This window comes from Apus apus, chromosome 3, assembly GCF_020740795.1.
Source record: "Apus apus isolate bApuApu2 chromosome 3, bApuApu2.pri.cur, whole genome shotgun sequence".
Lineage (NCBI taxonomy): Eukaryota > Metazoa > Chordata > Aves > Apodiformes > Apodidae > Apus > Apus apus.
This window is the reverse complement of record NC_067284.1, coordinates 67703820-67731540: the sequence shown is the minus strand read 5'-3', so window position 1 is coordinate 67731540 and position 27721 is coordinate 67703820. Positions and strand designations below refer to the sequence as shown.

The 27721-nt window shown below is 41.3% G+C and overlaps 1 long non-coding RNA gene across 2 annotated transcripts in view; it reads right to left on the bottom strand.

The window, feature by feature from the left end:
* Window positions 1-12306, bottom strand: part of LOC127383424 (uncharacterized) — a 58441-nt gene extending 46135 nt beyond the window's left edge. For both annotated transcript variants that reach the window (XR_007889191.1, XR_007889192.1), the window contains exon 1: window positions 12139-12306. This is a non-coding gene — a long non-coding RNA (uncharacterized LOC127383424). The remainder of the gene's footprint in view (window positions 1-12138) is intronic.
* Between the last annotated feature and the right edge of the window lie 15415 nt (window positions 12307-27721).

Genomic DNA, 27721 nt, shown 5'->3' with positions numbered 1-27721 from the left:
CTTCAGGATTTCATCCTGTGACTATGAGAAAATACCATGAGCAGTGTACATGATGGTAAATTTTCTAAACTCTACCTTGGAGACACCTGCTCACATATGGAAGATAATGCTGCACAAAAGAAGAGACAGAGCTGACTGCAGTCCTTGGAGATGATGGAAAAGGTGATCCATTTTTCAAAAAACTAGTAGAGCAGGACAACCTATAGAAAGGAATAGGTACAACTCAGACCATGTCATGGCAAAGAGAACCACTGCTACAAGTTCCAGGAACTCATCTCTGGCTCTGTGGCCTATTTATTCTCTGCTATGGAAATAAATTTCTTTAACATAATCTGGAGCAGCAGCCTAGATCATCAGTTCACAACTGGGAGTTGTACACTTAGGAGAAAAAAAAGGGGTAACAAGCATCCACCTCCAGCAGAAGCTTCTCAAATCAGCCGCTCTTCTGCTTTTTTAATTTTCTTAGGGCTCAGCTCAGCAAAGTGATTGCAACACTGAGCTTCTGTGAAGCATTTAATAGCTACTGGAGAGAGCTGCTGAAAGTACATGTTCCTGAGGTGAGAAGAGCGTGAAGCTTCCCTATGAAAGAGCAGTGAAGGATGTGATCTTTCTCACTGACACAGAGTAAGGAATAACTCCCAAAGCCACCACTCTGACTTCTCCATTTCCCTAGAGATATGGTGTGAACACAACATGCATTACTGGGCTGGAGTGGCAGAACTGCAGCCCTCAGCAGCCACTCTTATCCTGTAGAAGTGAGAGGTACCTGTAATGGCAGTTCTTCAGAGCACAGTATGGAATAATCTCCAACCTATTATCTTACCCTGTTCTGTTCCAGCTACCTCACGAAAACATGTATTCAGCTGAAAGGGAATGGCAGAGAGAACAGGCAAGAACTATTCCTGTATCTACCTCATGCAATGTTTCCAGCAGGTCTGGAATTTAGCTGTGGACATAAGCAGCTTATTAGCATGGGTGAGGCTGTATCAACAGGAGCAAAAATAGGATGGTGTTGCCTGTCTGATGTTGCTGCTAACATCAGTGGAATGTGCAACACCTGTGAGGGCATCTGCCTCAAAAGAAAAATTACACTAGAGGTTTCCAGTCTACATTTAAATCTGTAGTGGCATAGGAATCAAAGCCAAAGGAAAAGCCAGGTAAAAACTGCTCTTAGTAGTGGGATGAATACTTTGATACATAACAAGGGAGACAATGGAAGTAAGTAAAAAAAAAAACAAAAACAAAAAAACAAAAACAAAAAAAACCTGTGACATATCTAGCAGGGGTGGCAACAGAAAGGTCCTAGAGATTAACAGAACAGGAGGTGGATGGGTGACTGTGTAGAGCTTCAAGCAATTTTGTTATGTCATTGTGTCTGGCTGGAGTGACAGACCAGTGTTGTCTGTGGAAGCATGAAGCCTTAATTCTTCTTATTCCCCATTGTAAAGGTCAGACACTTATCTGAGATATCCCACTTTATTTTCCTGTCTTGAGGCTTTTTTGTGATCCTCCAGCCTCTGCTCTGGCAATCTTACAAAACTGCCTTGAAGACAAGAACAAGCCTCTTGTCCAAAGATAAGACTTGTACCTTCAACCTTACAGAGGAGAGTTAAATAGTGCTAAAGCAGCAAGCTCACTTGAGAAAAACAGGCTTGCACAGCTTTAAGAAAAGGTCAGGAGGAGTCCTATTGCTGTCTTCTGTGATCTAATAAAAGGGTGTAGAGAAGACAAAGTCAAACTCTTCTCAGAAACACACAGTGAAAGGACTGCATTAGATGAGGCAATGGACACAAGTTGCAACAAGGGAAAATTTCATTAGATATTAAGAAACTATTCGCTGTGAAGACAGCTAAACCTTGGAAAAAGTTACTGAGAGAAGATGAAGAATTTCCGTCCTTGGAAACCCTCAAAACCTGACTGGACAAGGCCTTGAGCTTGTCTAAGTATGCCATGCTTCAGTGGTGGTCTCAACTAGACAATTTCCAGAGATCCCTTCCAATCTATATAATCCTGTGATTCTTCACCAGGCATTCTTCTTGTCAGAAACAGAAGGTGGGACAAAGATTCAAGAAAAGAATCCTGTTAGTGTATCTCTGGATAATTCTGAAGCCCTTTCTTAAACAAACATGAGCTATGCTTGTCTTCACTTTGTTGTCTTGCAGCAAACCTGGAAGAGAGATGTAGGGGATCCTGCCCTAGAAGCTTTGGGATTCTTGTGGTACGAGGGGCAGAGTAGAAACTATGGTCTGCAGTAACAAAGAAATCAGAGCAAACTTAATGAAGAAAAGCACCTCCACAAACCTACCTAATAAACACTATACTATTTATGTTACTGAGAGTTGTTCAAGAAATATAAATGCACCAGTTCTCTTTCACATCAAAGAAAGGTCAGAAAGCTCTGCAGGAGACGAGTGCCCATCCTGTCCTGATACTACTGATTTTTCCACCTTTGATGTCTGAGATACACACATACCAAGCATAGAAAACACATTTGCTAGCAGTGGAAGAACTTATCTTAGGTCTTCCCAAAACACTTGCGCTACTATTAAAGTCCAGTATCTTTATATCAAAGCTGAACTATATCAGGGGATATCTAAACAGAAAGTTTTCAACTTTTTTCTATGTTTTATGACATTTAAGTACAAGAAGTGATAGACATTTGCTCCTAAAACTAGAAACAGCACTGTAGCATGAGTACTTCCAACAGTTTCACAGCTAAGAAAGGAACACTGCTAGTTACTGCTTTACTTTTCTGCAGTTCACTATTTCTAGTAAGTTTTGAAAGTATTATTTAAATGAGCAGTGTTCTTTTACTCCAGGGCTGTAGGGCATTTCTTGATAATCAGGAGGAAGACGGAGAAATGAAATGAGCACCACTTTCAGCAAAACCTGAGTCACAGTTACATTTCACTATGCAACACCCTGCCCTTTGTGCCCTTCTTGCAGGCTGCAGCAACCTTCAGCTGTCTACAGCTTTAAAGTCATGTCACACGGACCTATGAGCATGATTTTGGGAAAGTTTCAAGTTTAGGAAATGTTGCTCCTACTATTCCAGTTATGTGGCAAGAGCTTTTTGTTTACATGGTTTATGTGCAATACTGTGTAGGACTGGTGGTTTCACCCTGAAAATAATAAAAAAAATGAGATATTACTGGAAACTGACTAACAGTGACAATGGCCATTAATGGTCCTCCATTATGTGTGGGTGCATCTTAGGAACTGCAGAGAATTAATCAACACATATTTACTATGTCATATGGTGATGAACTAATTGAAGTCAATGGTGAGTCTTGTCCTGCTTTCAATAGCATATGGACCAAACAAGCCATGATGCAAAAATAACCCAGCCCCAAAACAGTTGGTATCAAACCCTTGCGCACAAGCTAAATAAGGATGACTGATGTTCCCAAATTGACATATTGCCTCTGAACAGTCATATTCCCAGAGTTCTGCACACTCACAAATAAAGTCAACTGCCAGTAAATCTGGCAGTTTTTTCAGCTTCATGATTGCAAACAATGCTAAAAACCCTTGTCAGTGCTGGAGACCTATATATGTTAGTGCCTCTATTACTGCCTATCGCTTATTCACCAACAAACTGATGTTAATTAAGATGCTCTTGCCCTTCTGCAAGGGATAATCATCACCAAGCAGAAGAAAAAAATGTATCAGCAAATCTAAATGAAAAGCAGTCTCAAACTTCTACAGAACAGGCATAACCTTTGTGTAGCTGAACTACATTGACAAATCTATAGAAGCCCATAAACACCTAACTGCATTTTTATATTACATTTTACATATCTATAGTTCAGTGTATGGGGTTAAGTTATTATTACACTTCTACTGCCAGTTTAAGTTCTTACCAAATTTATCTTAATGCAGTGTAAGCATATTGTACAACATGGGGTTTGCCTCTATCCTCTTTTAAACCAGAACTTCCCAGTTTCAGAAACATTAAATATAAGTTTATAATATACAGTATGAGCTTGTATATTGTCTCAGCTGTAGCTCCAACATGAACTCCACATGCAGCACTGTGCCACTTCAAGGACCCAAACTAGAAACTGTGCCCTGACATATGGCTACCATGAGCTTCTTCAGAACGTGGGTATCTCTGCAGGTACATGACTAAATAGTATAGACATCCATAGTGTATTTCAGAAAATTATAATCTGATCTCTGTAAAGTCGGTTCCAATCTGCACCCATCTGTACACAGTGAAACATTCTGTGCAATTCAAAACCTGTATTATCAGAACAGCAATTATTGGCAAGTGAACTAATACATTCAACATTCTAAAATGGAAGTTCTCAGAAAGCGGAGAGAGGCAGGAAGGACACACTGTCATATTTCAATGCTATGCAATACTTGACTAACACAATTGTCAGCATAACTCACAAAACCTCAGGTCATCTCCAGTGTCAGATGTAAGATTTCTTCGTAAACTTGAGTTTTGGAGAAAAGTATCTGAATATACCAAAAAATGGACACAGTGGCTTTCAGCACGGTCTCTACATATTGTATCGTACAATGAAAACAAAAGGAGACTGAAGAAAGGGTAGAAAATATTTCTTACCCTATAAGACTTCTCTCCTTTAATTTACTGCATTCTGTAAATTGGGGGGAAGTAAACCCCACTCCAAGTAACTTCCCTTATTCCTGTTACTAGAAATAATATAAATAACACCCTTGGCACTGACACATTCCAATACCAAGATGATCCTTCTCCAGATCTCTGTCCATTGGTGCAGCTAACCCAGTCCTGTAGGGAAGGGATTAGCTTCAAAACAGCCCTGTCCCACCTCTTCCTTGGCCTCATGAAGCAGATTCAAAAGGGTTCAAATGTACAGTAAAAATGTTCCCAATAAGCATCTGGTTTGTATTCATACCAGCTTGGTTTAAATACACATGTCAACAGATAATCCACGTATTCCAAGCCTGAGTGAAAACAGACCTTTTCAGCAAATTCAGTCTCACTCCAATTCCTTATGACATAGGTGATAATTTCTACTTTATTTGGTGCAGAATATTACCCACTCGTGGTAAAACTCTATGAACTTTATAATCTTACATTTCATAATCTATTCTTACCTTGTTCCATTATCACTGATCTCAGTAACACTCAGGAATCATTAAATAAACAAGCATATGCCTTTTTAGATTTGAAATTATATTTTTCAAAAGAACTGACAACAAGCATAAAAATGAATCATAATAACCTTCATTACAGATGCATTCTTATTTTCAGCAGCTGAAGACTTTCTTTTCAGTGCAAAATACCTTTGCATTTAAGCAGAACAGCTACTACAAAACCCCCAAAACTCTACAGCAGTTATGAAGAAGAAAAAGAAAAAAACCTGGATTTCTTTATCTGCATTTTCAAGCCCTTACAAAAACTGCACTAAAGATGGTGTAACTGCCCAGGGGGCAGGCAGAATACTACACTGTAACCACAGTTATTAAAAGCAATCTAAATTACAGAAGTTACAGCAAAACTTATTTTTAAGTACGGTGTTTACTATAGCACAAACCCATTATGTTTCTGGATTACAAAGGGCTTTTAGCATATAAACTACCATGATGAATTATTGCAATTCATTTTCTAAAATACGAGTAAAACAATGATAGATTATGTAAAAAATGAAATAAAAGTTTTCAGTAGGGTCTTGAATAACATTCAAGCAGTATGCAACTCGACCCCTATGAAACTTTTCATTATTTAGAATATAAATAAAATTTTAAAAAATCAACTTATAATTAGGCATGTTGTATCACTGAAATGCATTTTCAAAAGTCAGTTTGTGTCTTGACTGAGAGGAGAGAGGAACGAGTCTTTTGTGGGAAATGTCTCAGTTCCAGAACGTATGCAAAAATAGAGAAAAGATAATTAGAAAACCTTGGGAGACCCTGCTTACAACAACATAGATGTAACAAGTTATCCAAGTTCAAAGAAAAATCAGTGACAAGAAATACAATTTACAGATCTGGTACTAGGGGAAAAGGCAGTAGACTACAAACAAAATCAGTACATTGAAATGACCTTAAATGCAGTTACTGAAAGGGAATCAAATTTAAAATTATCTTAACCTCTAACATCGCGTAGGTTGTGTGTTTTAGCAGCCAATCCTGCGGCTTTTGGTCACACATCAATCCATATGAACAAAAGAAACCAAGAACGAGCAAACTCTCCCACCCAAGAACCTACACACCCAGTCCTGCATCACTTCAGTTAGCAAGAACTGTCACTGAGCTCAACAGGTACAGGATCATGCTCCACCCAAAGAACAGCTTTATCTTATTTGTTTTACTTCCAAATTTAGGGCAGAAAGAACATACCGTCTCGGAGTCATCAATTAAAAAAATATTTTGAGATTTAAACATGCAAAAAAAGTCTAAGAAATTAAAGATTAAATTCTCACAAAGCAACACTTCTCTCCTCCAGTGTAAGTTGCATGGTGCATTTCTGCTGACAATGTCTAAAAATATTGCCTTGACACACATTCACGCATGGTTTTGCTTCTGCTGTGCATTCAGCTGAATAAGTAATATTTGAAGGATTTCTTCTATGCATTGTGCTCACTGAAGATAAATGTTCCACAGTGCTCTGTTGTTTATGGAAGTTTCAAAATGGTAGTCATGATCTATGAGTCATGATCAGTGAGTCCCTTTTCAACTTTGCACTCCAAAGCAAAAGACAAGTTCCAGATTTGTACATTTGTACAAATCTACACAGTTATAAAAACAGAAGCCCTTGGAGAAAATTTTTTTTTAACTTGTTTTGAACTTCTTTACACAACTGTTCCTGCTTTGTAAAATATATTTCCCATTGTGATTTAAAGTATATGACAGTAGTTTCTTTGTAAGCTTAATAAAGTCATACATTTTATTTTTTTTAATAACACTTGAAACACCAGAGTTCCAGACCACTGGCAGTCCTAGATAAAGGCAAATATCATGTCAGAGCAAACAAAAAAAGAACCAGTGGATATGGAGGAAGGGACAGGAAGTTTGGGAAGAAACAAACAGCAGAACAAAAGTTTCAAAGAGCCTGCCTGAGCTGCATCAAGAAGATTTATGTGAAGCATTTTGATTTTACATTCTGGGAGACTTTGATTTGAGGGTGGGGAGGGAGGTGAGGGCAGGAAGGATTAGAATGGAGAACACAGCAATAGGGCTTAATCTGTTTCTGAGCATTGTGAGTCCCATTTAATGTAAACTTTTGAAGTTACACTTGGTAAACAGCAGTAGCAACAACAAAAAGTTAATAAATTCTGTAATTCTTGTTGCATGATAAACACTACCAGGTAGCAATGCTGCACTGACCCTGTGAATGGACTAGTTGATAAAATGTCAATGAGAAATTAATAGATTTATGAATAATGTAATGTTAAATTAAAAAACTTTGATAACCTTGTGATATGAATTAAAAGTTTATTATTAATCTGCAGGGAACTATCACAAAATTTGCTAGAGCTGAATGCTGTGAAATCTTACCAGAATCCGAGGACCTAAATAAAAGAGGGACTTCTTAAATATGTTATTCACATTTTCAGTAATTTAACAAATGTCACAAATGCAATTAATTTGTGACTATATGACTATTAGACTACAGTAGATTCTATGAATAGCTGTATTGTTTCAGTTCATACAGATGCTGTAGTATCTGTTCTGCAGAAAATAGTAAAAGGTCAAAAGAAACAAACAAAGCCTTTAATTTGCAATTTCTATTTATCTAAGGTAGTTACATGACACACAGTCTTAATGTAACACTCCCCACACTGCTATGAGGTAGAAATCATATTATCTCTATTTGTCAGAAAACATTACATGACTTACCTAAAGCACCCTGTGGTAGACTGTACCTAAGTCTCTTGCTCATATCCTACCTACTCTTTCCTACCTGAAAAGAAAAATACTCAGAATCACTGATAATTCGGCTTATATTTGCTCAGAGGAAGGAAGTTATCACCTGAGCAATAAAATAAAATAATTTCATTTCTCAAAAAGCCATGAATACTTGACTTTGGTGCTGCCAGAAAAATGGAGAAAAAAACTAGAGGATACCAGCTTAGTGCATACCCTTGATCAAGGGTTGTTCATAAGTCATGTCCCTTCTTGAATCCCATCTTCCCTCATTAGATTCACAACCACAGTGTAATAAATAGCTTTAAGGGTAACTGCCATCCTCCACCTTGCATAACCTAACGATCTAATGAGAAAATGATATTTCAAACGCATTTCAAATGTATCATGTTTTCTCTAGAACGAAAAAGCCAGACTGCAAGAACTGACTTGACATTCAGCTCTAGTTCATACCAAAAGGAAATTCTTATGGTTGTGAAGCACAGAAAGCAGCATGTTTAAGTCAGATATAACTCCCATGTAATTTTTTTCAGAGAGCTCCCACAGAAAAGGAAGACAACCACAAATCAGAAGTGTAACATAGCCAAATCTCCTCTATCACCATAAGAAAGGTGCAATTAGAATTTAGCAACAAAACAGCAACTCCTCCAGGCAGAAATACATCACAAACATTGCATTGAGAAACAAAAATAACTCCTCTTTTCCTTCTACCCTCAGGCTTCTAATTAAAGGAAACTCAGATCCTCTTTATTTCTATTGCTGGAAAACAAAGAGCCCTGTTGAGTCAGGGAATACATGTGTCTTCCTTAACTTCCACCAGAAACTCCTTCTAGTCTGCCCTGAAAATGGATGGCAGACATAGAAGGCAATGGAATTATTTTATTTTTTTATATATTTTTAAAAATCAGATCAGTAGATCTACGTTGTTAAAAGTATGTGGACCTTCATAAGTCTGATAAGAATTAAAACACTCTGATTACATTGAAATGCTAGATGTTTTTAAAGAAAGGGGTAATTAGCACTTAGAAGTGAGGAGGGGGCTTAATTATCATGGAACTTAAAAACTGTTAATTATTGACTGTGGAAAAGCAAAGGGCTGGCAGAAAGAATAAGGACAAAATTAAGTCCCAAATTTACGTTTCTTTTGAAACCACAATTTTTAACAACTGTCCATGCAAGATAATGAAGTTAAGCTCTGGGCTGATGTTTCAGAGGCACTCTATTGGACCACTTGGGTTGCTTTGAGAAAATATTATTTTCCAGCTGCTGAACGAATTTCTGCCACTTCCGTCCTTCAGCTTGTAAGATCTGCTCCAATGCCTAGTAGCTGTTTGGGTTCATCCCAGGAACTTCCGTGAGCACATTCAGTATATTGAGCAAGTACATCACATTCTGGGATAGGAATGAGCAGGCTCCATAGATCGTGGTAGCTCTGCTGTAGAGGGCATTTATTATGCAAAGCACACATAGTCTGATTCTGCTCAGTACTCACCAACTTACAGGAAGGTTGTTTCTGATGGGGAAACCACCTGAGAGCTAGGAAAAGCAAATGGAAAATTCTGGGAAAGCTTTATTTCAAAGCATGGGATTTTTTCCAGGATAAGGGGATGTCCTGGTTCTGTTGGGATACAATTCTAAAATCACTTGTCTGTTTGTAGAAACTATAGATTTGAGAGACTGCGGAGTCCGATCTGTGAGAGCAAAAGGCATAAGATGCTCTGGTGTGCAGGTTTCTATAGTGGCAAGGTCGAGGGTAGTTTTGAGCCATGCAGGTGAAGTGGGCTAGGAGGGGCAAAGCCCACGACAGCTGACCCTAGCCAGCCAAGTGAAGTATTCCACACCATAAATGTCACCCTCTCTATAAACTGGGAACTTTTTTGAGGTCTTTGGGGCCTTTACTATGGCTGTCTTCCCAAAGGGATCTTGTCTGTCACCCCACACCAGAGGCCTGCTCCTTCACTTGCTGTGCCCACCGCCTTCTTGCTGAGGCTGTTGTGGTTGCAGTGTTGGGCATCCAGCCTCCCCTGCTAGAAGCACACAGCTCGTGTCTCTGACCTGGAGCTGAGTATAACTTTGCATCCTATTAGCAATGGGTTATTATATCTGTTTTCACTTCAACCCATGGGTCTCTTTTCCTGATTCCCACTCCTGGGTGGGCCCAGGTGATACAGCAACTGTCCAAACTGTGACAGGGGATTATTGAATGATTTTTCAGAGAGGCTCTAGTACAGGATAGCTCATCACAGATGTACAAGCAGTACAGATGTGCTATCAGAGTTACAGTAAGCTTTGCAATGGTATCCTGGTAGCTTACTCAAAAGGCTGTTTCTTTGTCAGCACACACTCATCCTTCTAATGATGAGGTAAGCATCGTAAATGCCCCCTTCAGAGGAGACTGGGAGTTATCTCCAAACTGAAAATATACCCTGGGGCTCTTTTGGTGCACTTAGAGCAATTAGTCGTGCAACTACGTGCATATCTGTCCAAACACCATTCTGTGTCACAGGTGTGTTCACAGTAGCATGTAAACAGAAACAGCTTCTATTAAATTTATAGAAGCTAATGAAGTAATCCATATTTTTGATAGAGAACAGCTTTATCATCCTGATCTTAGTAACAGCACAAGTTTGTTGATACAGGTTTCCAGAATTTCTTTTTTAAAGCAGCTGGAGGAGAAAGGCTTGTATTCCTGAAAGCTTGTTCACTTATCTCTTCCTCTGTATGATTAAATCTAATAATCCTATTCAACTACCTTTTCTAGTGCACTGCCACATGATGGGCCGAATCTCTGCTTTCAGTTTTTTCAGTTTCCCAATCAAGACTTTGGCTAAGCCTATCCAAAACCACTTAGAAACAACCTTAAGTTAACTACTGTGGAATGAAAATATATGCATTTTAGATGTGTTTAATGTTAGTCCAGATTAATTCAGACAAGTTTAGATAAGTCTAGATTTAGTTCAACAGCTTTATCTTTCAAATACAAAAAAGAGGAGTTTAAGAACTTTGCATCCTGATGTGGACACATCAGTCATGGAGAAAAGCTGGCATACTCAATTTTACCTTCAGGCAATTTTAACCTACTTTTAAGACTTTCATAGACGCCTTTATTGGTGCTTACTGCATAACAGTGAATTTTCCTAGGTGTTTTACCTGTGCAGTCACCAGCAGACCAGAAGCTACTTGCTGATGATGTAGTTCAAGTTCCTTGTTTCATGTGGCCCAGCACATTTTCCTTGAGCTCAAACAACCTGAGAAGATGTCATCCCAAGCTAAAGACGTATTTGCTGTCTGGTCTGTCTACAGACAGCAACAGCTCTGGGAGACACTTACATAGTTACTGACTTTCATGAACAATTTCTCAAAAATGCCACGTGCAGAAGAGATCCAAAGGTCTGAGCAGCTTTACAATAGCCTAATTTGAAATACAGTTACAATCCTAAGTTGGTAAGCCTTATTTACCAAATACTACTATTAAAAGCTTACACATGCTTGTCCAGTATCTTTTCAAACATACAACCATTATAACACTTTTTTTTTTTTTTTTTTTTAATGTAGGATGATTGGATTGTTAGGAAAAGAGGTAGAAGAGCCAAGGCCAGCTCCTGCAGGGGAGCAGAAACACTCCTGGGTTTTGGTCTTTCACAGAAGGAGCACAGAGCCCCAAAGGCTACAGAATATCCTCAGGCTGTTCTTGACAGAGATGGACTCGGCAACTGGAGGAGAAATGGAACAGCATCCTCATAAGATTCTAGATATAAGCTACTGCTGTCATTGCTGTAGTTAAAAGAAAGACCGTAACATAAATGGCATGCCTGACGTGATATTTATGTAACAATTGTGGGGAATGCCATGTTCCCGTGGGCGTAGCAACTATTCCCCCGGGTAATACGTTGCTTGTCTTTATTGGGAGAGCAGAGCGCCGGAACAAGAGCACCGCGGTTGGCTGTTTGCTCTTGCTCTCGGCGTGAGAGTTATTCACTCACGCAGCACCGGGAGGTTAAGCAGCGTCGCAGGCTCCCTGCCTGATGCCAAATAAAGGAAAACCACTGGCATCGCACAAAGCACCCTCTGTCTGTTTCAAGAGCTATAAATCCAACCGCAGCCGTTGACACCCACGCCTCAGAGGCATGACGACCCGCAGAAACCAGCGGCCCAGCCGCGGCTGCGCGCCCCGCCGGGCGGGCAGAGCCGCCCCGGGCCCGGGCTCTCCGCTCCCCCTCCCTCCCTCCCTCCCTCCCTGTCCTCAGGAGGGGCGGGGAAGGCCCCGGCTCTCACCCAGCCGGCCCGGAGGCTGTTCCCAGGGCAGGGCGGCTCGGCTCACCTCCCCGGCCCCGCCGGCGATCCCCGCGGGGCGCGGTGCGGGGCGGTGCGGGGCGGGCGCGGCCTGCCCTCCGCCGGAGGGGCCCGGCCGGGTTGCCAGGCAACGGCGGGCGGCTGCGGCAAACACCGCCGCGCGCGTGACGTGACGTCGCGCGGCACGCACCGCCCCGGCGGCCGCCGCATGACGTCACCGCCCGCCGGCCTATAAAGCCGGCGCGGGGGGGGGGGAGGTCCCGCCCGGTCCCGCCCCGCCCGCGCTCACCTGCTATTTTTACCCCTTTGTCCCCAGCGCCCGCCCCGCCGCCGGCAGCAGCAGCAGCAGCGGCGGGCGGGGGGACGCGGTGACGCCACCCGCTTCCCGGAACGATGACGCGCTGCGGCGGGGAGCGGGGCGCGCGCGGGGCTCGGCTGCCTTAAAGGGGCAGCGTCCCCCGGCCCCGCCCCGGCCCGGCCGAGGCGGCCCTGACGGGCGGGAGCAGCTGCCGGGGCGGGGCGGGGTTGGGGCGCGGAGCCTCCGCGCTCTGCCCCCGGTGCGGCGGAGGGGCCGGGCGGCGGGAGCGGAGCGGGCCCCGTCCGCGGGGGAGGCCCGGCCCGGGTGCCCTGCCCTGCCCCGCAGGTGGCGGTGACCGCGCCCGCAGGATGCCCTGGTCACAGCCGGGATGGCCTTGGGGTTGTCCGGGGGCTTCCTCGGGTGTTGTATTGTAGCGGCTCTCGGACTCGCTGCCCGCGCAGCCTGGCCCTGCCGCCCCGCGCCGCCGCCGGGGCAGGAAAACGCCGGGTCTTGCCCCAAAGCGGCGGCGGCGGCGCGTGGGCAGCATCTGGGTGCCCCTCCAGGGCCAGCCAGCAAGGCACGTCATGAACGAAACGGCGCTGACGTGCCGAGGAAGAAGTCCTTGGTGCCTTTCCTGTGCATTTCTTGTCTGAAGCCCAGAGGCACCGACTCCTGCAATAGAGGGTTTCCAGCGGTACATTAAACACAAAAGTGCTTAACGTAACCAAACGCGAGCGACTTTTAACTGGGCCGAGAGCTGAGGGCTTCAGGCTGTAAGGTGGTGTCCGTAGTAGGTCATCTCTGGATCGGGGATGTGCTCTGAAATAAAGCCCCTCACTCAGTCTAAGGTCGAGATGATGCTGTGGCATCATATTTAGATGATGGCTCGTAGGGAAATGGAGGGTGCTCTTAGTCACCTATGGCATGACCTTATATTCCCACTTAATTTAGTAACAACAGTTGGTTTCTTATGGGACATGTGAGATTTAATTTATTAACCGAGTTTCTAGGATAAGTGGGGAGAAAGAAAAGGCATGAGATGAGAAGTCAGCAGATGGAAGGAGAAATGCTCAGAGAGATGTAGCTCCAAGAGAAATGTAAGTCTTGTCTCCTAAGTTTCTCAAATTAATGTAAATACAGTTACTTATCAACAAATACTTTGGATATGGTGACCTGAGGGATTCTTTTTTTCTGACCTTTAAACTATCTGGTTATGATTTTCATTTCAGCTTTTTACCTTTCTACTGAGTAGCACAGTGAGATTTGTCAGAATCTTCTGTTCTGAAAATGAGGTTTCAACCATCTGAAAAAAAAAAAAAGCCTCTGTTTACATTCAGATGTTATATCTTATTCATCAGGCTGGCACATGGGGATATTCATATATGTTTGAGCATGTACAATTCTGGTAGGCAAATACCAGAGTTAACTCATCTCTGTATATTGCAGGAAAAATAAAGTGCTGCAGCTTAGCCCTGAGATAGCCAGTGTGTCACAGATGTATATCCTTGTATCTTTTAACTCTGGAATGAATTCTGCTCTTACCGTTCCTTTGGCTGCTCTAAGTCAGGGCAAGGTGTGTTACAGGAACTTTTAGCTTGCTGAAGAGCTTCCAGCTTTTTGCATTAAGGTCCAAAAGTGAGCTAAAAGGTGTTGTTTGTTTGTTTTCTTCTAAATGATCTCTTAAATTAACTAAACCAAGAAAGAGGTAGAATTAATAAAACACTGGAAATTACTGACTCTGAAATATCCTCTAATTAAGATGTCAATTTAAATAAATCACTTTCTGCTATTGGAACTAAATCATGTCAAAAGCTGTTTCTGTGCAAAGGAGATCTGTGAAGTTTTCCTGAGAAAGTACTTCTTTAAAAATTCAGTATTTTTCATTCTCTCTCTTACAAATAATGAGGCAGGCTATTCTCTTACCAATTTTATGTTTTGGTGAATCTGAATTTGATTGTCACATAAGCTTCCTTGTGAGTCATTATCATAATTTCACATCACTCATTTAATGAAAGTTGTTTTTCCCCCTAGATTCCCTAACCTGCTTCTGTTGTGCCAGCAGGAGCATTCAGAAACTGGCACTAAGGTGCAGCTCTGATACAAGTTTTCTGTTTCCCCGTGACTCATTTGACATTAACATAATTATGTTACAGGAGTCAAAGTGATTTTCCAACTATGAGTAATGCACAATACTAGAGCGAATGTTTACAAGACACCGAGGCATATCAGCTAGCTGAAGTAACCAGCTGCTGATAACAGCTGAAGTAAGTTGGGGGAATTAAAAAGTCTTATAATACAATTACCCTTCTTTGGCACTCGGTGTCACGTACGGCTGTGAGGTAGGTCGTGTGCTCTGCGAGGAAGGATCTAGAAGCAGCACGGTGCCATAGCTGGGAAAAGGCTGAGCCCGTGGGTAGTTCGCACAAGAAGTCTTCATAGTTTTCTTCCCACTTGCATATTTATGGCAAAGTCGTGCTGAAATGAGAGCAGTGATCTTTTCAAGGAGCGGCTGTATTTACCAGAGTTTGTTCCAAAACACCAGTGACACACATCCTCTCAGCCAGGAAAACGAGATCAAAATGAAATGACAACACAAATACCGGGTCATCTTGCAAATATTTTGAAATGTGGGTATGTGATAACACAAAAGAAGAAAACTGATAAGGCCAAATTGAGTGCTGTTACCACAGTGAGGTTTCTTTTCTTTATAATGAAAGTATCTATCTGCAAGCTAGTGATAATGGCACAGAGAAGAATTAAGAGTTAATGTGTTCTGAATAAATAGCAGAAAAGGTAACTACAAAATGTATAAGACATTAAAAAAAATTAAAATCTTAGTGATGATGACTTGCCAAAATTTTTAGAAATTACTGACTTCTCAGGATTTTTCAAAGTAGTTTTAAGAAACCGGTTGATTTTTTTCTGGCTTTTGTCTTTACAAGCAGCTTTTGAATGAAACTGGGGCACTTTCTGTTTACAAGTTTGTCAACTTTGACTTTGGCTTGATATCCATCCAATGAGGCTGTTTTCAGTGGTGTGCTGAGCACCCAGAACATCACTGCTTTCATAAGAGCTGAGGACACAGTTTCTCCTAGAATTAGCCTGTGAATGTAGAAATCTAATTTTGAAATACCAACACAAAGCAACTACGATTTGCTAGACTGCTGGAACTGAAAATAACGACTTAATTTTCCTATAAATACCACAGTAAGACAAGTAGGAAAGAAGGTCAAATGCAGAAAATATGTGCTGATAGCAGAACTGTTAGCAGAAAGCATGTTTTCCAGGAGACATATTCAGAGAATGCAGGGGAAAAAAAAAAAAAAATGGCACGTCACACCCCGTTCTTCATTTCACGAGAAAATCTGCTGAGGCCAGACACTTGGCATGCTCAAATTATCGTCACTGGCTCTCAGAGCTGGATGAGGACCAGAACTGGTAAAAAAAAGTTGCTTGTGGCTGAGGAAGGCTGGAGGAGGAAAGGCATGGTACCTCACGTTCACAACACTCCCCGATTGCCAGGAAAGCCAGGGCTTGGAGGTTTTCTGTTTTCTCTGCTATGGTTTTCATGCCACACGACCACGGGCGAACTCCAGATCTGTTTCCCATGGTTTTCCCGCCTCTTACTAGGAGATGTAATATACCTGCAGTGCAGAGGTGGCTTTGGATGGCAACTGCTACTACAGTGACCAGCATGAATGTATTTAACATGGTGAAATCACCCAGCAGAACCCAAACCCAACATAAAGAGAACAATCCAAGCCCCATCAACAGAAGCAAATTCCCATAGCAGAATTTAACGGTCTTAAACTTAATCTGATTTGCTATGAGCTCATCCAGGACTGTAGTTTTAGAACTACAAATATCCCCAGCTCCATAGCATGCTGTGCCACGGGGTTTACATCCATTTTCACTGCTTTTAATTACCAATATCTCTAACTATCAAAGCTCAATCCTCAGCTCATGTTGCTTAAATGTACTCTAGCATTACCAGAGCAGGTTCCTGTACTACAGGTGTATATTGTGTTACTCCTGATAGTAGTAACACAAAGGAGATGATGTTTGTAAAATAGTTCTGCTCATCTCCAAACCTACCTGGAGTCCTCTAGTGAGGTGATCTTGAAAGCAGCACTTCTGCAATGCTCTGCATTTCCACCTCCTGCTTTCGCACTTGGCTCCAAAGGAATTTTCTTCTTATGATAATTTTCAAGGCAGCTGCAGCCAGTGTCCTCACCCCCTGCCTTTTTCCTTCTTGGAGGAGCTACCATTTATTTGTAACATTTATTTAGTGTTCTGCTGTTACATACAACCTGTGTAAATTCCAAGTATTTAACCTTTGTTCCTTGCTGAAGCTTTGCAAATTAACTTAAAATAGCAGAGTGAAATAGGCACCGAGGGGCTTTGCTGAAAGTAACTGATAAAATCTTGTGAGTACTGCTTGCCCTTACTGGTTGGTTGGGTTTTGTTGTTGTTAACTTGTTTTTCAAGCTGAGCTCCCAAAACAAAATGTTCACAGACAATTAAGCAATTTTAGAAAGCAAATAATCAGATCCACCAAGATTCAGCTTATTTTCCAAATGAGAGGAAAAATTAATTGCTACTAACTTTTGGAGTATTTAGATCTTGTAACAAGGCCCAGTATTTTCTATAATAAAAATAGCTCTCTTGGTGGTAGTCAATAATGTGTTACTCTGACGTAGCGATAGAAAACAGAATTAGGAGTTCATACCCATGGTGACAATGATGAAAATAATTTCGTCCCATTTCTTACCTGGATGGGGCCCCCATGGCATTGTCTTCCCTCAGTCTGGACAGGATGGCATGGGCTGCTGCCATATCCCACCGCAGGGCAGCCAGGAGACCACAAGCAACCTTCTCCACAGCTACCAAGGGATTCGGGAGCCAGGATGTTAGTGTCAGGCCACCATCATGGTGAAGGAGTGCAGACCTGCCAGGAACAGCAGATCTATTAGGAAATACTCAGGGAAACCTTCAGATGAAGAGCAAATACTGTTGTTTGGGCTGCCGATGGCTCCCCAGCCCATGATTAGGGGCTGTGACAGGCAGACATGCAGCTTCAGCCCGGGGTGACCAGCCTTTTTGTGTCTGTGGGCTGGAAAGAGAAGAGCTGGTCAGGAAGACTCCTGGCTTTTCCCCACTTGGCAGTGCTGGAGGTTAAATGCCTCCACAGGGAGATTTGCTGTGCAGGCAACTCACCTCAGTTAACAAATACTGAAGCTGAGACTTTGTTCAGCTGTGTGAAGGGAAGCTCCTGCACCAGGGGAGATGTTGCCAGAAAACAAGAGTTTTCAAAATGTTTCCTCCCTCAGTAGCCCTCTCTCTAAGAGTTTCTTCCACAAGGTTGTGTCTCAGTTCCTCTCTATGACTCTGGGTACTTTTTAGACATATAATATATATTTTAATATATGTATTTAGAAACATTATTGTAACATATAAGTTAAAACATTTTTTAGATACAGATTTTTTTTTTTGGTAATATGATGACTTCTCTTAGAAGTCATTTAAATGAATTTAACACAGTATTAATTCTTAACACTGAAAAACTAGACATTAGATTTTGTGCTATATTAAGTCCCAGTCTTGCTAACACCTATGTATTTGCTTAAATTTAAACCTAGGAGTACTACTGGTCTCTCTGGGATTACATGCATAATTAAAATTAAACAGCGTTCGAGGTCAGGATTTCTAAATTCTTTCACTTGTTTAGAGTAACAAAACCCAACCAAACTTGTAACTGTTCATTCACACAATAAAATTGCAGTGGTTTTTATGTTAAGGGACTTATTGTCGTTTGATAGGCAAAGTATCTTATAAAACCAGTTTATATCAAATTTTAAAAAAATTAAGCACTCCAGTGTTGTGATTACCTGCCCGAGGGGCTGTACTTTCTAGTAGAAATGAGAAAATCTCACTTAAGCATCTTAAGGCTCAGGTAGGATGAATATGGTTATTTTAAAATAAGGTGGTATGTTTCAAAGAAGAGATGAACTTTAAATGTACACATTTTGCTTTTCTATCAAAAAGTTTGATTTTTTTCAGAAAAATTAAAATCTAAACAGTATTTTACTTTGGGATGGAAATACGCTTTTTGTGTACAAGATGCACTGAACTTAGATAAATCACTCATAAAAGTGTTCAGGAGATAGTTCTGTCAAATTACAAGTTCAAATTAGATGTTTATGGAGGAGCTGAGACTTTCTCCAGTCTAAATATTTCCCACTGCTTTCTAAAAGGCAGTTGTCCCTGGTGGTGGTGCACTTGAATCATCACAGGAGAAAATAAAGTGGTTTCTCTGCCTTGTTAATAATTGCTGTCTTTACTGTAAGATGTGAGCTTATTGAAGAGGCTCATCAGTCAACAGAGTTCCCATAAAACCTCAGCTGTCCAAAATACGCAATACCTGACTTCTAGGTCTTCTGTCTTACATGTCTTAATCCTCAGCTGGAAGACTTCAGCCCCTTGAAGTGGCTGCCACAACAGCCACCAAGGTGTGCAGGGAGCAGCTCAGCCTTCCCACTGGGAGACAGGAGCTGTAGGGAGGCACCTCTGTCCTTCTGAGAGGCACGCACCTGGGATGCCTGCCTGTGCTTTGGCCTCATTTTCAGTTCAGCAAGGCATCACTCCTTTCTTAGAAATGCTGGTGGAAGGATGAGGTAGTGCTTCTTCCTTTAAGCATTCAATAAGGATATGTAATAGCCAGGTTCAAATTCCACTTGTTTTCTAGCAGGGTTTAATCTCCTCTTTCTCTTGATCTGGGATATAACCTAAGCTATCAGATGAGGAGAGCAGCACCCTCCATGCTCCTTGCTGAGGCCATGCATACAATAGAGAAAACAGCTGGCTCTGGAGGAGACTTCATTTCTGGTCCTTCCTCCCAAACTCGCTTGAAGATTTGACACAAGCATTTTTTTAGAGCACAAATCGAGAGCCCCATTCTTAATTATTTGAAGCAAGTGCCCTAAAAGGCATCCAGTTCTTGAAAGAAAGGCATGACTACCTTGTGCAGTGCTCACTCCCACTGCACAGTAGAGGCATGATCAGAAAACACAGAGCTTGGAGGATCTAGGGTAAGATTTAGTATCAGGAACCCACTGGACATAGTCCTGAGTAAGGGCCCGGGCTGGGTAGCAGATGTGTTTAAGCACCTATGCAGAAATTAAACTTTGAGGTGTACAGGAACAAGAAGGTTGCTGGCTGTAGCACATAGAGGGTCTGGGTGCCAGGATGTCTATAGCTCTGGGTGAGGATTTTCTGTAAAGGAGGTTTGCTTGCTTTAGGTTACTACAGCTTGTCCACTTAAAAGTTGCCATCCTAATCCATCACAGGCGAGTTAGAAAAGGAGAAAGATCCAGATGCTTCTGTGGCTGCTGGCCGCATTTGAGGTTCTGCACACTGTCCCAAACATCTTTCAGGGGAAACTCACGGAAAGGATATTTCCAGTTTAAAACAAACAAACTATAAATATTCCAGTAAAAGGAAAGGATGCGTACTGGGTGAACTTTGAGATGTGCACCAAAAATATGTTGCTGACCTCCCACTTGACATAGTCTGTTTCCCTATTAAACTGTAATATAATTAGGGCCTGCTCTAACTCTACCACTGGTTTAATGCTTACATCAATGGAAATGTGGCCCCACAGACAGCAGTGAGAATAAGGTACACATGTAAAATCTAAAATAATCCATGCTGTAGTAGAAGGAAGGATACTCAAGAGACAACACCCTACCCCTCCTACCTTGCAAGATATTTAGGTGGCTTATCACATAAGTTTAAATGGATGTTAGGCCAAAGGTCTTTGGAAACTTGGACTCAAAGCTCAACTCTCTTTTCATTAGTGCCAATGAAGTACTGCTGAACTGGAGTCTGTGAAGTCAGACAGGGAAGTGAAAGGAGAATTGAGACCAAAATTAACTGAGATCAAGAATTGAGGGCAAAGACTTGTTCCAGCCAAGAGGGGTACTTGGGGTACTTGGAAGGGGGGTTCTTGGAAAATAGGTGATGACTATGCTGGTAGGCAATCATGGTGCTAACAGTCACCGTGATGTTAATAGTTGATGACTGCTAGCTCATTTAATCTCATCTTCTGTGGCCACTAAGTTTCACTCAATAACCCTACTGGTGAGCTCTGGTAGACATGCAGCAGATGCTGTGGGGGACAAGGACAGGGCTTAGACTAGGGTACTAGAAGAAGGATTATTATAACCCTCCCAGGTTTTGTAAGCAGTCCATTTGGGGCAGGCACATTCACAAATAATTAAGATTCAATTAATAAACTGTGTTAGGAAGCCAAAGGATGCTGAAGTTTATGGGAACAAGTCTGGAGAGGAGGCCCATAGCACTGTCCTACCAATATCCTGTGATAGGAACACCCATGATGGGTGAGAAGCAGCCTGAGTATGCTGGAGACCTCTCAAGGAGCCAGGCTGTCACCAGGAATGCTGCTTTTACAACACCTTTCATAAAAATCTGTACAAAATATGGGCATTTTAAAACCGGAAAAATATGCAAACATATATTCAGGTTGGTGATGAAACCTACAAATGCTTAGACAACTGCATGGATATTTTAAGGATACAAAGCATTCATGGAAAAATGAATTAATTTAAAATAAAATTTATAGTGCTCTGTAATAACTGTAAATTGAAACCAAACAACTCGAGTACCTGTTTAACCACCATGCACTGAAGAAGAAAACACTGTGAGCATCGCATTTGCCGTGAGAACCTTTTTTCCACTGCAAGCACTCTCAGCCCAACATGTGGCTGATTTACAGCCTGAGTTCAAGAGACCGGTCAGGAAATTGTTGAGAAAGCTTTGGAGCCTAAACCTCCACTTTTGCATGAAGCACAAATCACCTTTAAAAAATTTTAAGTGACTAAGCCAAATTTAAGTGTGGTTAGATAAGTTTTTTAAGTTAGGTTAGATACTCTCGCTGTTTCATACAGATGCTTTGGACACCATTAATTCATCAACAAAAATGTATCAAGCTAAACCACCCTAAGCCAAATCCCTGGGTGATGAAATGAAAATACTTACGGCAATTTATATCTGGGGAGAGTTTGTGGCTTGTTTGGGGTACTTTGTCAGATCGGTGGTTTCTGCTCCGGCCATGCAGCTAATGATTTATCTGACTGATTAAAGTGCAGTCGTGTATAAATGGTACTAACAGAAGCAGCCTCACTAAAGCCAGGAAGCATAATGTTGAGACTAATTCATGGTTTCCAAACAAGTTGTAGGACTGATTCTGCAATCCCAACTCGAGCTAAACTCCTTTCTGAAATGCTGGGCACAGCTGTAATTTCATAATGAAGTGCCAGGCTGGGCTGGGGGGTGCCTGATACCTGTGCCACAACACGGGTGTGATTTGGAAGTACAGTTAACAAAACATGTCACATTTTTTCCTCATGCAGTGTGGAACATCTTGGCTCATGCAAGGGCAAGGAATACTGCATTAACCAGTAAATTACCTTCCCCTCCAGAACATGACAGGCATCTATCTCTTTAAAATGGGATAGCACATTTTACTTTGATCAGCTTTCAATTCTGGGAAAAAAAATGATAAATTTAAATAGACTTGAACTATATTTTCTCTTTATGGGAAACTGAGCCCTTAAAAATGGTAAATCCCTCCCTTAATATGGAGCAATACAGTATTGAATTCCTGTACAGAACAGCATGAAGTCACAGTGAAATCTGCTGAATACTGCTAACCACTCTTTACAGGAGTATTTTATTTTTATATCTTTCTCTCTCACATTGACTGATGGCTGATTGCCTGTCACAGTCTCTTTTCTGTATATAAGGGGAGAATAGTATCTTCAGTTAACTAGGTTCTTACAGTTTTAAAGTTGTGTGTGTGTTCATTTGAGAAGTATCCCTAAAAATCCTTCAATATTTATCTGCAAAAAGCAAGCAGACTCTTTAAATGCTAATCAGCAATTCTGGAGAATCAGTCCTCTCTCATTCTGGGTACAGCCCTGCAAAATTAATTGGGGCTGACCTTGCACTGAACTTGGCAGAAGTAGTATCTGAAGAGAAACTCCCACATTGGTTCTTAAACGTCTTGATAAGTCCTGACAGTAAGAAAATGCCTACTCTAACTAGCTCCATCTGTACCTGTTAAGAGATTGCTTTCACAGGACAGCTTTCTGTCTCCAGAAACAACCACCAAAATGCCCTCATATGCCCTAACCAATATTCTGCTTCACCTCCCTGGTCCCCTCTGGTCATCAGGATTTTCTGTGATTTTCCTGATCCTTGAAGCCATAGCATAAGCAAGATCTTTCACATGCTCGTGCAAATTATGACTTGAATAGTCCCAGGAAACAGTGACAAAAATATAGGGACATTATACAGCATAGACTGCCTAGATTAAAAGACTAATAAATTAGAAAATAATCCATTTAATCTTGTTTCTTTAGGTTAGTTTAACAACTCCATCATATTTCTAAGCGTGCCTCATTCTTACATTTGCTTCTATGCTGTAAAGAGCCTGAGAAGGTTCTGTAGAATCTGGGACAATTTTATCTGTTTTATCCACTAATAACAAATAACAATTAATGCAAAACTCATCAAAACCAGTTTCTTTTTTTTGTCCTGCAGCTGCCCTGAAGTTTCTTGTTTCTCCCCTCTTTTTCTTTACTCTGCAAAATCTCTTCATATGTAATAGCTCTCCTACCTCCCAGTTCTGGTCTCTGCAGTCCCCAAGGCCTTGGGTCTAGATCTATTTCTGCTTTTGCTACTATTTCTTATTTGTTGCATTTGGAGTATAATTTTTACTAGTAAAGCAGAGTTGACCCTTTTTTCTTCTTTATATTTCACATTTTCATGAAGTATAATGGCACGATGCCTGATGGGAAGGGCTTTTCCTGTCAGTAAAGGACAAGCTGAGCACAAACACAGGGACGAAAACTCTTCCAACTGATCATCAAACTCCCAGAAAATGCTTTTCTTGCCAGTCATCACTGCTTATACACAACACACATTAGCTTTTCCTGCTGCTGCAGGGAGGCTCATTTCAGAGTGGAAGGCTTCCAACAATGCCTCAGCTGGCAAAGCCTCTGGCCTCAAATGTAGGGGAGTTCATCTGGGCATTTGGTGCATGCAAACAGCCAGGTATTATTCCTGTGCATTCCTAGATCACTGCAGGAAATGTTTACTTTTAAATAACTTCCTGGAAAAGTAGGCTTAAATGATTTGATAAATCCCAAACAGAATGAGAGTGAAAAAGGCTAATCAAAAGAAAATTTACTTTAGAGATAGTTATAAACTGCAGTGTAACTTCTTTTTTACTGCTTAGGCACTCCTCTAAAGTCTACTAATAATGCAGGCTTTATTGTAACAGGTGGATAAAACACTCTCCTCTTGTTCTTTATGTCAAACTTCACTTTTGTGCTCCATGTCTCATTAAAGTCCTTAGTTGTGTTTTGTTTTTTTTTTAATAATTCAGCATCTACTCAAATTCTAAACCTTTGTTGTTTTAGAAAAACAACAGTAATTACTGCACTTCAAAGGCCTATAATAAATTAATTGATCAGCTCAAACATATAAGAAAACTGCCAAATTAAGTGCCTTGACAAAAGACCACAGTATTATACCTTGTAGGAGCTCTCATCTCAAATGTGTTAGAAGAAATACAATCCCACAGGAATAATCTATCATATTTACAGAGGCTATTCATTAAATAGCAAGTCCTAAGTTAAGCAGTGTTTTTGGGCAGGACCTATTCAGCCACATATTTAATTGCTGTGCTGAATCTGGACTTCTATTTGACAGCTGAAAGATTGTAGTTCTTTCTAGAGCTGAGGATAAAACTCTGGCATATAAGAAAACCACACTCAGAATCTTTACTGGAGCTGCTAAATACTACTGTGACACACACATAGAATAGTGAGAATAGACAATAATGCATCTAGGGAGCATCCAGTAATAAAAGGCCCAGATCTGATGGCCCATTATGGTGCTAATTAAAATTAGACATAAAATACAGCAGCCTAATCCATTATATCCATTTGGGATTCTCAGCTATTTCACTCATTTCAACAGGCTGGGAAACAGAACCAAAAGAAGACCATCAAGTCTCCAGGCCTGGAGAGGAGAATAGAGCAGCCTTCCAGTACCTGAAGGGGCTACAGGAAAGCTGGGGAGGGACTTTTCACCAGACAGGGTAGTGACAGGACAAGGGGTAATGGTTTTAAACTGAAAGAGAGTAGATTTAGGTTAGACATCAGGAAGAAATTCTTCACCACAAGGGTAGTAAGGCACTGGAATAGGTTACCCAGGAAGCCCCCTCCCTGGAGGTGTTCAAGGCCAGGCTGGATGAGGCTTTGTGCAGCCTGGTCTAGTGTGAGGTGTCCCTGCTCATAGCAGGGGGGTTGGAACCTGATGATCTTCAAGGTGCCTTCCAACCTTAACCATTCTATGATTATCTGATATGACAAAGAAAATAGGTAAGGAGCCCTCTCTTTTCCTGACTCCTAGTCCAGTGAGCAGCACTGTCCTCATCTGCCTCGTTAGTAATTATTTCCAGTAGAGAAGGACTAAAGTCCAGTTCCACAGAAGGAACCTGGGCATAGTGACAATTAATATCTGATCCCTCCCACTTACCATCCAACTTGCAGCTCAGAGTTAAGCATCACTGTGATTGGGGCATTCATGACCCCAAACTTCCCTTCTAAACTCAGACTATGCAAAATGTCTCTCAGGAATTGAGTTGGTCTTTTAATAACACTACATCAGTGTCTGGATGGAAAGACTTGAACTGGTTTCTCACCTCTGGCTGAGAGGGATGAAACTCATTTCCCCTTTTTCTGAGGAGAAATGATCTAACCACCATCTGATCAGGTATGCTTTTTGGGGACTCTTACTCTTGACATCTCCCACTCAAGGTGTCCTATCATGAAGTTATGAGCCAGTAAGCCAGATGGTGCCTGATTTTAGAGCCTCATGGTGAGGACATGCCCCTGGACAAGGGGCATCCTGCAGTCTGGTTTTCTCTCTGTGTAACCATTTTGCTTCAAAGAGTCACTGGACAGAAGATGGACCCTACCCCACAGTGGGTACTAATGTCACTTGGGGACCCCAGGTGGGTGCAGTGACACCCTGCATCTTCCCCCCTTGCTGAGGTGGTGTTGTCAGCAGTCTTTTGTGCCCACAGATTAGTGGGTTTTGGGTTAAGAGAATGCCTCTGTGGCTGCAACTAAGGCAGTCTAATTTTAAAGCTGCACGCAGCCCTATTGGTTTCATTTTACTTACACTTTGTTCTTATTATCTGGGCAAGTTACTGTACAGTTAAAGCCAAAAAAATAGACTGGGAACGATAAGAGGCTGCAAGTTAAGATCATTCATGCATTTCTTTCATGACAAGGCACATATGAAGTAGGTGAGAGGACAAACGATAAGCAGAGTCACAGCTGCAGTGGCAGGCTTGGTTTTCAGTCTTTTGTAGATTGCAAATGTGTCATACACTGTTGTTCTTTGAAATGGTATTTATGTAGAAATCAATGCTTAATAATTGGAAATGTGCATCTGTAATTATTATAGCAAATTATAATTTACAAGTTTACCAGGCAGATGAGAAGAGCTGTTAAAAGTATCACTAATGATATCAAGTTCCAGATCATTCTTTATACATGCACAGTTCCAAGGGCAATCAGTGGGAACAGGTAATTTTTACAGGGGGGTATATGTGTGTGTAAGTGTGCATACTTGTGTGTAGCAGCATGATGATTCCATAATGTATCCAAAATACTTGTAACTTAGCACAGTAAAAATGTACATATTTTCTCACTCTCTTCCTCTCACCCTCAGTGTTTACCTGGACTACAAACCATAACTACATTAGTCCATCTAAGGCAAACATACACCTTCAGCAAATAATTTCTAAGCATGTCTTTCCAGTCATTTAAAGAGGAGAGTCTTGTGTGACTAAATGCTGATTTTTCCTGGTCCCTGGGGCTAAATTTATCTCCTGTTGAAGTCAATGGGAATCTTCCCGTTGTCTTCAATAGCAATTGGATCAGGTCATAGTACTTACTTTAATTGGTGATCATTTCTTTACACATAAAGCCATTGATGAAGTTTGGTATTAATCTCTTGCTGCACTCAGACAAAATCTGGCATGCTTGGACGAGGTGGAAAGGGTGAAGAGGAAGAGATGAAGGGGAGGATCTGTGAAGACAGAGCTTTTCTTGCTATTAAGTGGATGGGACTATAAAGGCACCATAAAGGTGATATAATTTACACCTGCCTGGAGAACAATTAATATATCTGTCCTATAATTTTTCTTGTTCATTGGAACCAGTGAGTTTGCTTTATTCAGTCTAGTTTAGGATGTGGTTCTTTTATATGTGCCATCTCTTTTCCTTGTTGGTCACAATCTGGAGAGATTAGAAGCTGTAATTATTGTGCTTAGCCAGCTCCTATGCCGGTGCACAAAGTCCATCTGATAAAATAAAAAAAAAAACAACTTGAAAGGCTTTAGCAAGAGGGAACTAAAGATTTACTCCACTGGGCCAGTGTCACAGCTGCCTCTCAGCTAGATAGAAGGGATGTTTGTATAACTTGTCCCCCCTTTCTCTGCACTCCCATAGTATTGCAGACAATAGTGACTGACAATCTTGTGGAATATTTCATTTCATAAAGTTCCATTAAAGTTCATGGTAATTTTGGGCACCAGAGTCTGGTCCTGAAACGTATGTCTTGATGCACCCCTTGGTAATTTTGTTACCAGTGTCTCCACATTATTAGCAGAGAAACAAAAAGTAAAATGACAGAAAGTGAAAGAGAAAATTAAAATTACTCATTTAAACTTAGGAAGCTGTCAGGGCAGAAGCAGAAGAACCTGTGGAAGAAAAATTGCTGGAAAAAGGGAACAGAAAGAAGGTTGACAGATTTCAGGGATACAAGTAGGGAAAAAAAGAGAAGTGAGAGGAGGAGAAACAGGGAAGTGGCAGAAGAAAAGGAGAAGCTGCTGTTTTAAGGAGATGGGAAAGGGGGCTGCTACTGAAACAAAGCAAAAGAGAGTAGGAAATGGGAGCATCCAAAAAGGAGATAACAAAAAGAGAATAAATGGATTTGGAGGGATTACCAGATAGTGATGACAACAAGCAGTAAGAAAAGAAAGGCAAGCTGAGGAGAGAAAAGCAAGGAGCAAGTTAATTTTGTCTTCAGTGTTAAAGAGTAAAAGAAGTTTAAATAGTGCACTTATTCTCCTGCACAAGGAAATACCACTTGAGTGGTATGGAA